At 36.1% G+C, this 15,062-nt stretch overlaps 1 protein-coding gene across 2 annotated transcripts in view; it reads left to right on the top strand.

Annotated features, from left to right (window-relative positions):
• The window catches only part of HOMER1 (homer scaffold protein 1), a 124,694-nt gene that overhangs the window by 28,679 nt on the left and 80,953 nt on the right, over positions 1–15,062 (top strand). The window lies entirely within an intron of this gene.

Genomic DNA, 15,062 nt, shown 5'->3' with positions numbered 1-15,062 from the left:
GGCTTTAGAGCACTTTTTCACATGATGAGAGGCTATGTTTGAGTAGGAAAGATTCAAGAGTAGATTTTACCACTTTGTCCAGAATCCAGGTTTTAGACTTTTACAGAAGAACTGAAGAGAACTGGTTCCTAAATGGCCACTGAATAGTTGGATGAGGCAACCTTAATCCGAGTTCTGTTACTATCCACTTAGGTAGTGTGGAATGTCTGCCAAACACAAAGGCTTTAGCAGAATTGATACTTTTCTATTTATCAATTGGTTCAGCTAATATTTGTACTTAATGTTTAGTTAATCCATCATCATCTTCTATGCTTTGTTAGCTGGAGAACCAGTTAGGGAACTTTCTCCAGGTTTAGATGATTGGCTTTCTTAGAGTTGATATTTTACAGGATTTCTTAGGACAAGCTTGCTGGTTCACAATTAAAGGCACACAAGTAGTTTTAGATTATTGTTGTATAGGATAACTCTAGGTATTGTTACACACCATGAAAAGAATTCTGAGGAGACCTAGTTGATGAAAAAACTTGCGTCAGTGGAGATTTGTGGATGATTTGTAGGAAGTATTCCACAGGCAAGAGTGTCTCCAAATCTCTGTTTGCCAGATGAATCAATTATCACTCAGGCTGTAATATTTTTAACTGTCTTTCACTTTTTTAAAAATTTAAGGCATATATTCAGTAAAATGCACAAATCTAAAGCTCACTGGATGTTTACATAGCTATTTATTTGTGTAATCACCGAGATAACATTCCACTAACTGTGTTTTTTTAAAGCAAGGAAATACATTGCATTAATATTGTTTGCTCAGATTTTTTTCTTATAAATATAGTACATGTTCACATATTGAAAAGTTGAGATAAGAAAAAATAAGTCATTTGTAATCCCACCAGCAACAACTCTAATGTCTTGGTATATAGTCATTTATTCACTTATTTGTTAAGTATTTTCTGGGTGCTTAATATGTGCCAGGTGTTTGAGTTGCTGGGAACACAGCCCTGATTAAAAATGGCAAAATCCTTGCCCTTAAGGAGATAACACTTTAGCTGGGGGAGAGGGATAATAAATAAGAAAATATGTTGTATGTCAGATGGTGATAAGTGCAGTGGGAACAGTAAAAGAAGGGGGATAGGAAGTCCTGGGAGAGGAGAGGAAGGGGCTACAGTTTTTATATAGGGCAACCAGGAAGGCCTCACTGCGAAAGTAACATTTGAGCAAACACCTGAAGGAGGCAAAGGAAGATTCTAGACAGATCTGAGGGGAAAGAGTGCTTCAGGCAAAGGCCCTGAGGTAGGGTGTGCTTGGCATTGTTTGAGAAACAAGGAGGGCCATTGTGGCTGGGCAAAAAACAGTAAGCAAATGGCATTTTGTTCTTTTTTATGGCTGAGTAATATTCCATTGTATGTATGTGCCACATCTTCTTTATCCATTCCTCTGTTGATGGACACTTAGGTTGCTTCCATGTCCTGGCTATTGTAAACAGTGCTGCAGTGAACACTGGGGTGCATGTATCTTTTCGAATATTACTCAGCCATAAAAAAGAACAAAATAATGCCATTTGCAGCAAAATGAATGGACCTAGAGATTGTCATACGGAGTGAAGTAAGTCAGAGAAAGACAAATATCATATGATATCACTTATATGTGGAATCTAAAAAAAGGGGTATGAATGAACTTACGTACAAAACAGAAGTAGAGTCACAGATGTAGAAAACAAACTCATGGTTACCAGCGGGTAAGGGGGAGGAGGGATAAATTGGGAGATTGGAATTGACATATACATACTACTATGTATAAAACAGATAACTAATAAGAACCTGCTGTATAGCACAGGGAACTCTACTCAATACTTTGTAATGGCCTATATGGGAAAAGAATCTAAAAAAAAGAAAGAGTGAATATATGTATAGGTATAACTGATTTACTTTGCTCTACACTTGAAACTAACACAACATTGTAAATCAACTATACTCCAATAAAAATTAAAACAAAACAAAACAGTAAGCTACAGAAAGGTTGGAGAGGGAGCAGGGGTCCTATCCTGTAGTGGTTTTTCCTCCTGAGAGGTGATTCCACATGAGAATCACCTTGGAAGCGGGGCTGCCCACCAGACCAGTGATTCTAGGGCTTGGGGCCAGGTGTTTGTAATGCAGCCAGGGTTGAGAAACACTGATGGCAGGTCTTTAGACCATTTTAAGGACTTTGGCTTTTACTATGAGTTAGATGGGAAGCCATTAGAGGGTTTTGAGCAATGTTCCACCTGATTTAGGTTTTATTACTTTAAAACTCTATATTATGAAATTTTTTAGACATACAAAAAAGTAGAAAATACAGTCTCCTATACCACCATTTTCCCACCCACTTCAGTAGCAACCTCATTTTGCCTTACTTGGTTTATCCTAACCTCTCGCCCCTTCTTTATCTTTTTCCTGGAGTATTTAAATACTAGCTTCAGTTTTTAGAAGGATCACTCTGGTTTCTGTGTTGGGAAAAGGCAAGGCAGGGCAAGGGCAGAATATAAGTATATCTTCCATGGATTTTTTTCTCTGAATATACAGTTGACCCTTGAACAACACGGGTTTGCGCTGCGAGGGTCCACTTACGCTTGGATTTTTTTTGCTAGATACATATCACGATACTGCACGATCTAAGGTTGGTTGAATCCAAGGATATAGAGAGCTGACTGTAAAGTTGTACTTGGGTTTTTGACTGCTCAGAGTATTGGTGCCCTTAACCCTCACGTTGTTCAGGATTCAACTGTAGATAAATTTTTAAACAAAAATTGAATTGTGCTGTGTAAACAGTTTTACATAAACTCTTTTCACTTACTATATTGGACACCTTATGTGACTGAATATTCTGGAACTTTGTTTTTTAATGGCTACATAGGATTTCGTTATGTGGATCTACCATGATTTATTTGATCTTATGTCATTAGATGTTTTAATTTACAATATTTGCTTATCATAAACAGTGTGGTGATACATCCCTATAGCTAAATATCTGCATATATATATATAATTTCCTTAAGGTAAGTTCCTAGAATGGAATTGCTATGTCAAAGGATATGCACAGAAATTTAAAGCTTTTGATATGCATTGTCAAAGTGTTTTTGTAAAGCCTTTACTAATTTATACCCCCACTAGGTGTTTCTGAAAGTGTCAGATTTCCTTAAACTCAAACATTGAATTTTTTCATTAAAAAAATAAAAGATTTCCTTTTATTTGTTTTGACAGGTGAAAAAATGATAACTCATGGTTTTAATTTGCAGTTCTTTGATTCCTAGTGAGGTTGAATTTCATTTCCATTTGCATTTTTTAAAAAATATGCTTATTATATCATTTTCTAGCTGTGTGACTTTGGATAAGTCACTTAGGACCTATGCTTTTGTACTATGAAATGGGTGTTGTATACCTGCTTCACAGAGTTTTCATAAACATTAAGTAAAAGCATTTTTTATCTCTAGGTTTTTAAACTTTTTGATCCACAGTAGGGAAAAAAAAAAAGACATCCTGCTTTGTGACAAGCATATATAAATATGTAGCCAAAAGTTTCATGAAATGATACATATACCCTTACCAAGTGTGATACAGTCTGATGTTTTACATTCTCATTCATTTCTTAAAATGCCCATTAAATTAATTATAACCCTCTGGGTTGTGACCCAGTGTTTGAAAAACACTCTCATAAGCTCTGGAGTACTATATCTTGTCAGGTGCTCTTTTATCTTTAGTGATTATCTCTTCCAGGTAGCTCAGAAGTCAGCCTCCCTTTACCTCTACTAAATTCATTTTCAGAAAAGATAAAGAGGAAACAAACAACCAAATCTAGATTACTGTACTGTTGAATCAAATTTTTGGTCAGTGAAAAATGTTAAATAACTTCACAGTCAGAAAATGTGTTTGTTTGGGCTTTTGTGATACCATAATGACTGAATTGTTAACACAGTTGTTGTGTAATAGATCTAATGCATTTGAGCAAAACACCACATAATTACAGGGATTGATTGTATTTGCAAAACCCCAAATTGGGACACAGCATCTGATAGTTTTGCCTATGATTTTTGTTACCTGAAAAGCCGACAAAAATGGAAAACATAGGTCACATTTAGTTATATTTAGTACAGCCTTTTTCAATGGAAAAATAAAACAGTATGAAAGCTAGGTAATCCTGAGATACTGGGAATGTGTGGCGACCATGCATAAAATACCAGATGCTGTTCATTGGTCGGACTTGTAGCTAAACTACTTGAGGACCACTCAGAAAAGAGATAAATCTAATTATTAGCTGTGACTAGAGGAAACTTGATCAGATGAAAGTGAGAATCACTTCCAAGCTTGAGGGCTGTTGGAATGAAAATTGCAGAGAGAAACAGAGTGGGAATGGACTGGTGGCGTTTACTATTTGGAAAGCATCCGGGAGTTTAATGTATTTGAGAAGAGAATTGTTACTTTTGACCTCTAGTTTAATATTAAATATGTTTTATCTGTTAAAATTATTTTTTGATGCTAAGACAGAAAAGTTTTTTGATGACTCTAAGTTAAAAATTTGACTAATACACATTTTCCATTCTACTCGCCCCTCCACAAAGGAGAAAATTTTAAGGCATGTCAGAAACAATTTGGTACAAAAATATGAAAACTAAATTTTATACCAAAGAACTGTAATTTACCTTTGAAAAATAGCAGAATATATATGCTATATCTATACTATATTGATTTTTAAACATTAAATGTCATCAGATTTAGAAAAATAAGCAACTCTGCCTTTCTCTATGTTAGTGGGTGTTCACCTTAATTAAGTCCACCTAAATTCTAACATGTGGTTAGAATTGTATATATGAGATGTTTCCATGCATATAGTTTGAGTGATGACTTTGGATTCTGGTCTTTTCACTCTCTGCAGCTAAGATAGGGTTTTAAACAAGCTTAGGAATAAGGGTAGAAATCTTTTGGGCTCAAATGGCCCAGAAATATATGAAGACCTCCTTAGCCTCACTAGTAATCAGGGATGTGCAAATTCAGCAATGGTGAAATACCATTTCATGCCCATCAAGTTGGCACAAATTACTTGGACCTTACCAAGTGTTGGGAGGAAATAATATTAGACTATTAAAGTATAAACTGGTACATGTGTTGTGAGAAGCAATACGGAAATGTGCTATGGTGCATACCCCGTGACCAGGAATTCAGCTTCTAGTATCTCTCTTGCATGTGTACACAAGTGAACATACAGGGTCATTGTTTGTAATAGTGCAGAAATTGGAACAACCTATATGTCTATCAGTAAGGAAGTGGCTACAAAAATTGTCCAGTATTTTCCACTTGAAATACAGTATGAGTAATACATGTAATTTTAAATTTACAGTTTCTAAAAGGTAAGATAAATTTTAATATATGTTGACAATACAGTTGACCCTTGAACAGTGCTGGGGTTAGGGGAACCAACCTCCCACTCAGTCAAAAATCTGCTTATAACTTCTGACGCCCCCAAAACCTAACTACTGATATCCTATTATTGACAAGTACTGTTACAAGTAACATTAATAGTTGGTTAACACATATTTTATATGCTATATGTATTATATAGTGTATTCTTATAATACAATAAGCTAGACAAAAATGAAACGTCATTAAGAAAATCATAAGGAAGTGAAAATACATTTACAGTATTGTACTTATCAATATCATTAAGTATATATCATCTGTTTACGAGATGAATCACCTGTCAGTACCTACATCGATATTGTCTTATATGATACAAAACAGTGTAGATGTTATATATATTGCTAACACTAGACATCAAAAGTGATAAGATAATGTGAAAAAGAAATTCATTTTTATTTACAGGTGTAACAATTCATGCATTGATAACGAAGAGGCAGCAATGTGATGGCTTTATGGTAGCCTAGTGTTAAATAATCAATACAATTGCTTCACAGTAGCCTAGCCTATACACTAATGAATGAATGATTATAAAATTTTTATGGCATACAGTATTACAGTCATATTCATAATATAGTATTAGAAACATTGTTACCTTTTTTTTTTTTTGGCCACGCCAAGTGGCATGCGGGATCTTAATTCCCCCACCAGGGATCGAACCCGCACCCCCTGCATTGGAAGCATGGAGTTTTAACCACCAGACCGCCGTTACTTTTTTTTTAAACTGCTTACCTGTGATGATAGGCTGATACACAGTTTCTCCAATTATCAGAGAGAGGGGCATACTGTACGGTAATGTAATTCTTTGAAAGCAAAGTTAAACAGTAAGAAAACTAACTCATTATTAATTTTTTTTAAAGAAGATGTTGGGGGTAGGAGTTTATTAATTAATTAATTTATTTTTGCTGTGTTGCGTCGTCGTTTCTATGCGAGGACTTTCTCTAGTGTGGCAAGAGGGGGCCACTCTTCATCGTGGTGCGCGGGCCTCTCACTATCGCGGACTCTCTTGTTGCGGAGCACAGGCTTCAGACGCGCAGGCTCAGTAGTTGTGGCTCACGGGCCTAGTTGCTCCACGGCATGTGGGATCCTCCCAGACCAGGGCTCGAACCCGTGTCCCCTGCATTAGCAGGCAGATTCTCAACCACTGCACCACGAGGGAAGCCCTCATTATTAATTTTATATTAAATATTACTCACCTTATAACTATGTGAGGATAGACCAGTATCTACATATATTTTATGCATTCATGACATACCTTTTTCTTATTTTTTTCAATTTTCCTAGGCTATGTGGTTTGTCTGCGAGCTTTTTCAAACTGTTGTGTAATCTGCAAAAAATTTTCTAATATATTTATTGGAAAAAATCCGAGTGTAAGTAGACCTGTACAGTTCAAATCCATGTTCAAGGGTCAACTGTTTATCCATAATATTTTTAACATATGTAAAGAGATTCAGATATTACATTCTTTTTTCATACTATCCACTGTGTATTTTGCACTTAGAGCACCTCTCAGTTTGGATGCTAAAATTTTTATCAAAAATACTTGATCTGAATTTAAATTTCATAAAATTTACACTTGAAGCAGTAGATTCACATATCCAAGTTGTTCCATACATGCTTAGAAGTATTTCAGTAACTGACTTACTTGAGTATCAAATAAACTAATTCACTTTCTCAATTTCCCTAGCCACATTTCAGATGCTCAGTAGTCACCGTATTGGATAGTGCAGTTCTGATCATAGTGCCAACTTCTGCACTGCAGTTTAAAAAAAAAGATCTACATATGCATAAAATAAAATGTGGCTGATTTAGTCAGATTTCTCAGTGTTAATAAGAATTCTAGAGAAATGGTGTGCGGTTTTATTGTTTGTTTTGAGCAATTAAACATATTCAGAGTAATACAGGGAATAATGTAACATCTATGCAACCACTATTCAAATGTAGCAAATGTTAATATTTTGCCAAAATACCTTTGGATCTTTCTGTTCAATATTTTGCCAAAATACCTTTGGATCTTTCTCTTCAATCATAGGTTTATTTTTTAGAGTATTTGCTTGTTCAGATAGAAAATGGATTGCATATTCACTTGGTTAGTTCGTAGTAAGTGTAAAGGAAAAGAGTACCTAAGAGTATTATTGTTCCTTGAAGTATTGTTGGTATTATAACTTAAATAATCTTTTAACATTTAATTCACTTAAAAAGTTTCTAGGAATTGGATGTCTACTAGAAAATTACTTATTTTGGATTTTTAGGAATATGCCATATATATTAACAAGAATTAAATTCTCATTAACAAGAGGCTATTTTCCTTAGATTTCCCTAGTGTATACTGTGAGTTCTCAGAATATAGCTTTATTTAGTGGAAATCAACTGGGAAAAGAAGAATGTTTAAAGTCTAGTGAAATTGAAAGTACAGTACTAATTTTAAATGTAACTGAGTTACCAGGAATACCTCCTCATATATTTTAAAACACCAAGTATTTTATCTGAAATAAATAGAGTTTTAAAAGGGGGAGTGGGGCAGAGATGATGTCACTTGGAAGTCAATACTCAAAGGACCTAGCAAGCCAGGTCCTTTGAGTACTGAAGATGTTGCTTAAATATATACATTGAGTGGGTTTACTTGCTCTTTCCAATGAATTTGAACATATTCCTTTGATCTTTTAAATGTAGCTACTGATTAAGGTGCCCAAAGTAAATAAGTACTGTAATCCCTTTTAATAACTAGTGCTGTGCCTTAATGAAAGGACTGAGACTGAGAAAAAAAAAAAGAAAACTTAAAATGAAGGCTGTATATAAGGAGTATAAACAATGTTGTTACTGTTTGAAGTACAGTTTTATAATTTAGTAATCTTAAACTCCAGATTGAAATTTTTAATTTATTTGATTATATTTTCTTCAGATATGCTAATTAAGTCAAATACCTGATGTCATGAAGATATTTCTGATGCACAATTGTTATGATACAATGATTTTCTTAAAAAATCTTTCGTTTGAATGTGTAATTAACCAGTTCAAAGACCAAGGAATTCAGATCATACAGTTTTTAAGAATTCTTCCAGAAAAGACGTTTTGTAGTTGTTGGTGTCACATTTTAATTCTGTATACCTATGTTATAGCAATCTCCTTTACGATTTTGTTTTTGCTGTATAGTAACTTGGAAGTTTAAACAAACACCTGCTATGTTTTTGGTTCAGCACTAGATGGCGCTCTTGTGGTACAACTATGTGTGCGGTAGCCATTAGTCGGATAAGCTTTGCTTGCCTCAGAGGAAGCATGTGTTATTTGTTTGTTTTAAAGAAAATTCAAAATGGATAAGTAATCACCTGTTAAACACATAACATGGTAATAGAAATACATAGCTGATAATATGCAGTCATAATCTTTGAGCCGCGTCAAAACAGCTGTTTCAGTCAGTAAGATTTTTCTTACAGGCCTGTGCTGGGAGAGTAGAGGTGGGTGGTGGGATAGCGGAAGTAAACCAATTACCTGATAATCCAGTGGAATTAACACTTTATATTATTAACTAGTACAGGACAGTTCTTTTGAGGACATTCCAGTGCTTGAGCTCCAGCTTGTCTGAAGACATGCTGTGCCAACTCATAATGGCACTGAGACTAAATTCTTCAGGCATTGCATTTGACGTTAAATGTCACTTGTGTCCATCCACTCCTTGTCTTATCCTTGCCCATGTCATTTTGGCCTTAACACCTATTGTCCCGCTTCTCTTCCCACTTCAAACTCCAAAAACCAAGCTAAAGGTAGAATGTTTTTTGTCTTACTTCCTGTGTATTTACTTCTAATGAAGGAAGGAAGTGGACATACCTTCAGCACTTCCAGAGCCATAGAGCCATTTGGAATTTCTGCTCCTGTCTTACTTTCCCTTTATTCCTCTTTATGAATAATAAGAATGCTTTCAGATGATGTCCTGTTAAGTTAGTTGAGTTCCAAGCTATTAAAAATTGTCACTTATTCTATGGTTCTTTGACAGTCTTCAAAAGTGGCCCCTAAAGCATTCTTTTCTCAGCCTTAACTGTGATGTAAGTGTAGCTTCCTACACTGTGCCACTTAAGAAAATCTTTTAGTACTAGAACAAGTTTTAAAAGTTAAATAGTACTTAAAGGTTTGTAAAGACAAGTACTAGTTTCCTATCTCATCTTGTCCTTCATCTAGCCCCGTCCCCCCAGGCAACTGCTTTTACAAATTCCCATTTTTATTTCTCTTGGTAGTTGTCTGCATATCTCTAATATGCTGTTATACTGCTGTTTCTTGATTAAAAGACTTGAATATTAAATCCTTATAGCAGAAAGTCAATTGATAATGAACTTTTATGATTTCCATGTTTCTTCCACCCATCTCAATCAGTTAGCCTTATAAATTTTTCCATTGATTACCTCTACAGTATTAAATGGGGCCCTAAAAATCTAATTGTATGTGGATCTGTGTTACAAAGTTAATGAATGACCAGTGTGTGCTAGCTAGCCAGGAGAACTGGAAGACCACCAATCACATTTTATTGGGGAGCACATTATTGCAGAATTTATTATATGTAAGCCTCTTTCCTCAATTATTATTTGTGTAATTTTTTAAATGACAACTGCTTGGAACAACTAGGAAACTTGTTTTATCACATAAAAAGCCTAGAGGCTGAGTCATCGATTCAATGACATAATCAAGGAAACAGATTCCTGGTTTTTCCATCTGCTCTTGTTCACAATGTTGGCTTTGTTCTCAGGTTAGCTGCCCTCAAGGTCCTAAGATGACTCTTCAGGTCCGAGTGTCACTGCAAACACAACGTTATTTAAGAGAACGTCCCTTCTTATGTGTGTGGTTTTTTTTTTTGTTGTTGTTGTTGTTGTTTGTGGTACGCGGGCCTCTCACTGTTGTGGCCCCTCCCGTTGCGGAGCACAGGCTCCGGACGCGCAGGCTCAGCGGCCATGGCTCACGGGCCCAGCCGCTCCGCGGCATGTGGGATCTTCCCGGACTGGGTTACAAACCCGTGTCCCCTGCATTGGCAGGCGGACTCTCAACCACTGCCCCACCAGGGAAGCTCTTATGTGTGTATCTTTTTGTGAGTGTACCCAGGAGCTTCCAGCAGACCTTCCCTGATTATCTCATTAGCCAGAACTGCTTCAGAGGTCCATTCCTAAACAGACTTCTGGCAAGGAGAATGGGATTGCATTGATGATCTTAGTGAAGCTCACAGTCATGTGGAGGAGGATAGAGAACAACATCTGAGGTGTGTTAGGAAGGAGCCAGGAGGAATAGTTGGCGGATGGTCAACCAGCAGTGTCTGTAGCAATGTCAAACTCTTAGTGGAAGGTGTCATTTACCTTATACCTTTAACCTCTGCCAGGCTACTTTCTTTTGGAAAATTAAGTGGAAAGTCTGGCAATTGTTTGATTGAAACCATAACTTTCTTCATATCTGCTTTGCTATGTATGTAGTATCAATACTTTTACAGAGTTTTAGCCCACGGTTAAGACCTTCAGAATTCTTCTTATACCAACTTCCTAGAATTATTTTACGAACCTTCTGGAAAACACTTCAGTAACCTTTTCTAACAGTAAGGTCATTTGAACTACTCATTGCCTTGACTTTTTTTTTAATTTTTCTTTCTTTCTTTTGGTTGCATTGGATCTTCGTTGCTGCATGCGGGCTTTCTCTAGTTGCAGTGAGCAGGGGCTACTCTTCATTGTGGCACACGGGCTTCTCATTGCAGTGGCTTCTCTTGTTGAGGAACACAGGCTCTAGGCGGGCGGGCTTCAGTAGTTGTGGCACATGGGCTCAGTAGTTGTGGCTCACGGACTCTAGAGCACAGGCTCAGGTGTTGTGGCGCATGGGCTTAGTTGCTCCATGGCATGTGGGATCTTCCTGGAGCAGGGCTCGAACCCGTGTTCCCTGTGTTGGCAGGCGGATTCTTAACCACTGCACCACCAGGGAAGTTCTGTCTTGACTATTGATGTAAGAAGTTACAAAGTAGATGATTCTCTAGGATTGAAGTGTGTGTGTGTCTCTGTGTGTTCTGTGTTTAGTTTTGTTTCTCTAAGCTAGTTTAAAGCATTTCATGCAAAAATCTATTTGCTTTCAAAATTGATTTTTAGATTAATGTTTAATTTCTTAGGAGAATTACTTTGTGTCATATCTGTTTAAGAAATAATACTGTAGTCATGACTAACGCCTCAATTTTGTATTATGCCATATATATATATATTCTAGTAACAGTAATGTCAATAAAGATGGTAGAATATACAGATTGGCTTTCAGTGAGATGTGTTTACCTCAAAATTTATCTTTTGATTCTCATATTGTGGCTATAAATGTAAGTCCTATGAGATGTTACTGTGTTACGTGAAAAAGAATTCTAGGATCAGATCACTTTGCTGCATGCTGGGTTATTCAGGGTTAAATGGGTTTCTTTACTGCAGGACTTCTCAGAACCTTTAGTATATTAACGTGCATTATAAATGTTTCAGAGTGGAACATGTAGGTGTTTGCAGAACTTATATAAGTATGGAACACTCAGTTCTAGGACTTTTGTTCCATAGAACATACTTTGAAAATGCTGGTATTTGACGCAGTTAGTTTTGTGTGAATTGTTATAGAGGAGGTAGTGTGTCTAACCTTTATTTATGAGTGCCATCCAGTTTATTTGAAAACGTATTAGCACTTGAACACTTGGGATAATCAGTGTCAGATGCTTTTCAGATCCTTTAAGAGATAAGTGCTTTAAGATTTCGGGTATAGCTTCTCTACTGCTGCTTCTACAGCTTTTCTCTAAAATGAAATTTTTCCATTTTAATGTTGAAATGTACCTTAAAAAGACGAGATAAGCTCTCTTGATGATTCCCAAAACTTTTCACTCCAGCCTGGTTTTCTCTACTGAGCTCCAAACTAACATTTTAAGTTCCCTTCCTGACAGTTTTACATGCAAACCCTATAGGCATCAGAACTTGGTCAAAACTGAGCTCATCCTTTCCCTCACCATCCCCCCTGTTCCAGACTTTATTTTCTGTTTACCACAGTGCCTAGTGGCACTGTCTTCTTTTCAGTCACCCAGACCAGAAGCCCAGGAGACTCAGATTCCTCTTTCATCTCCTACATCATGATTTCTCAACCTTGACACTGTTGACATTTTTGGCTGGATAGTTTTTTGTTGTAGGAGGCTGTCCTGTACATTGTAGATGTTCAGCAACACCCTTCTTCCTACTAGAAGCCAGTAGCAATCTCCCTCCGTTGTGACCACCAAAAACGTCTCCAGACATTGTAAAATGTCCCCTGGAAGACAACTCACCCCTGTTTGATAAACCACTGCCCTACATCCAAACTGTTCCTTTATCTTATTGATTCTACTTTCTAAATTTACCTTTAACCCCTCCTCATGTCTTTATTCCACTCCCTAACCTCCTATTCTTTTTATTTTTTTAATACTTGGGATCCTTTGTAAGGTTCTGACTAGTGTCCCTATGTCCAATGTTGTTTCCCTTCAACCCACCCTTTTCAGTGCTACTAAATTTATCTTTCTAAAATGCAAAGCTGTTCCTATTTACATCTCTCAGTAGATTCCAGTGGGTACCCTCATGAACTGGCTTCTCTATCTCTAGCCTCATTCTTCAAAGGCACGCATACTCACTGAGGTTCTTGCTACACATGCCTAAGTACTATGCTCTCTAACCACTGTGCCATGGTTTCAGACTCTCCTTAGGCATCAGTTTCTCCACAGTAACCTTTACCCACTTATTTTCAGAGACTCTATCATGGTGAAGGGCATTTTATTTGTTTAACATATCTGTCTTCCCTCACCAGACTGAACTTTTCAAGGGCAAAGACCATCTCTCTCTGTTTTTACCATGTAGTAGATATTCCATAAAAGGGTGAGTCATCTGCTTGTATGCCCTGACAGATGTAGTAACATCCTCGTTACTTCTAGGAATTCTCTTCCCTGGGTATCAGCTGTAAAATTATTTCCCTAGTCTTTATCATCCAGATGTTGATGGCTAGGCCTTTAACGACAGAGATCTTGAACTACAACTTTTTTTTTCTTTGAATGAACTATAACTTTCTTTAAGAAATCAGCTATTCAGAAAAGAGTTGAAGAAAACAGCGTATTTAGTTGATGTCAGATGTCATTTGCTTGTAAAATAGCTAGTTTACCCTAAAGGTTTTTATTCAGAATGGAATTAAATTGTGTGGAATAATTGTGCAGATTAATTACACTGTGTGAATTAATATGGTGTGGAAAGTATTTATTGGACTCAAAACATCGCACTTCCATTGAATAAGGATTTGATGATTTGTCATATAAGGCTTGTGCAAAAGCAATATCATTGTCTTAACAATTTTACTTTTTTGGAAAATACATTTATTAGAACACATTCTTGTAATTATCAGCCTACGCTATCTAGAAATTTATCCCCTGTCAAATGAAAAAAATACTATCAAGTCAATAGAGCCAAGAATGGCCCACTTCCCTTCCTTATGTGTCTTAAAAAATAGAATTTTGTGTGAATGAATTTCCCTGTGAATTGGAACTAGCTGCAGTCACTGAACTTTAATTAAAAGGTGGAAAAAAAAGAAAAGCAGAGGTTGCAGGGCTTTTCGACGATAACCCAAATGTAGCACCAGCCTTACTGTGAAAGTCAAGGATTGAGGATGGGGAAAGGGAATGAATAGGGCCTACTCCTAATTTGGAAGAATTCTGTATCCTGGCATAGCGCCTTGCCAGATTATTAATAATTATTTGCTGAATGAACCCATGTATAATAGCAGTTAAGCCAGAAGTGATGACTTTCTGCTTCATTTTTTAGGGAGGGGCATAAAATGTATCGCTCACTTCCTTTCAAAAGTGATTCTTTAATAAGAACAGTTGTTATGGTGGTTTCCAGAAATGAAACTGGGAAGAGCCCAGTTACATACAGGGAAGGTACCTCCCTTTCCTAATAGCTCTCTAAGGGCTAAAGTAAATCATAGGAGACATATGTGACACCCAGCCCATTATTATTAATCTGAAGAAAAATTTTGCCAAAGACCAAAATTTGCCTTGCCTGTTTTCTAATTTCACTCTTTTCCATACTCTCTTTTCCCTTCTTTAAATTTAAAATTGGGAAACATTTTTAATTCTTTAAAATTAAAAAATTTAAACTTACTTAATTTTAACATTATATATATAATACCAGTTAAAAGTTTCTTTAGGACCTTAAGCTGCTTTAGGAAAGAAAAGTGTTATGTAAATGAAAGAAACATTTGGACTCCAAAAAAATTTTTGGTAAATGCTCTTTACAAGAGAATTCTTACTGAGAGCTTGGAAAATTTTGCCTTATAATGCTTCTATCACATACAGATCATCTCATGCTTGTTTTTTCAGACTGTAAAAGAAATCTGTAATGATCATATTTCGAATATATATTTTTGATAAGTTTTGATTATTGAAATTATAATTTTTAAAACCTCTATTTATCTTTAAGGCCTTACTTGATCTAAGTAAAAGATACTGTGATGATGGGCTACTTTGTTTTCCTTATATTTTTCAGTATAGTAGAGATTATATTGAAAGTAAACTTTCCCAGTAAATTCTTTACCTGTTACCAGAATAATGTAATTTTTAAATGGGTAAAAACTTTT

Source organism: Globicephala melas, chromosome 3, assembly GCF_963455315.2.
Source record: "Globicephala melas chromosome 3, mGloMel1.2, whole genome shotgun sequence".
Taxonomy (NCBI): domain Eukaryota; kingdom Metazoa; phylum Chordata; class Mammalia; order Artiodactyla; family Delphinidae; genus Globicephala; species Globicephala melas.
Note: the sequence above shows the minus strand (reverse complement) of the source record. Positions and strands in the feature narration are given on the sequence as shown.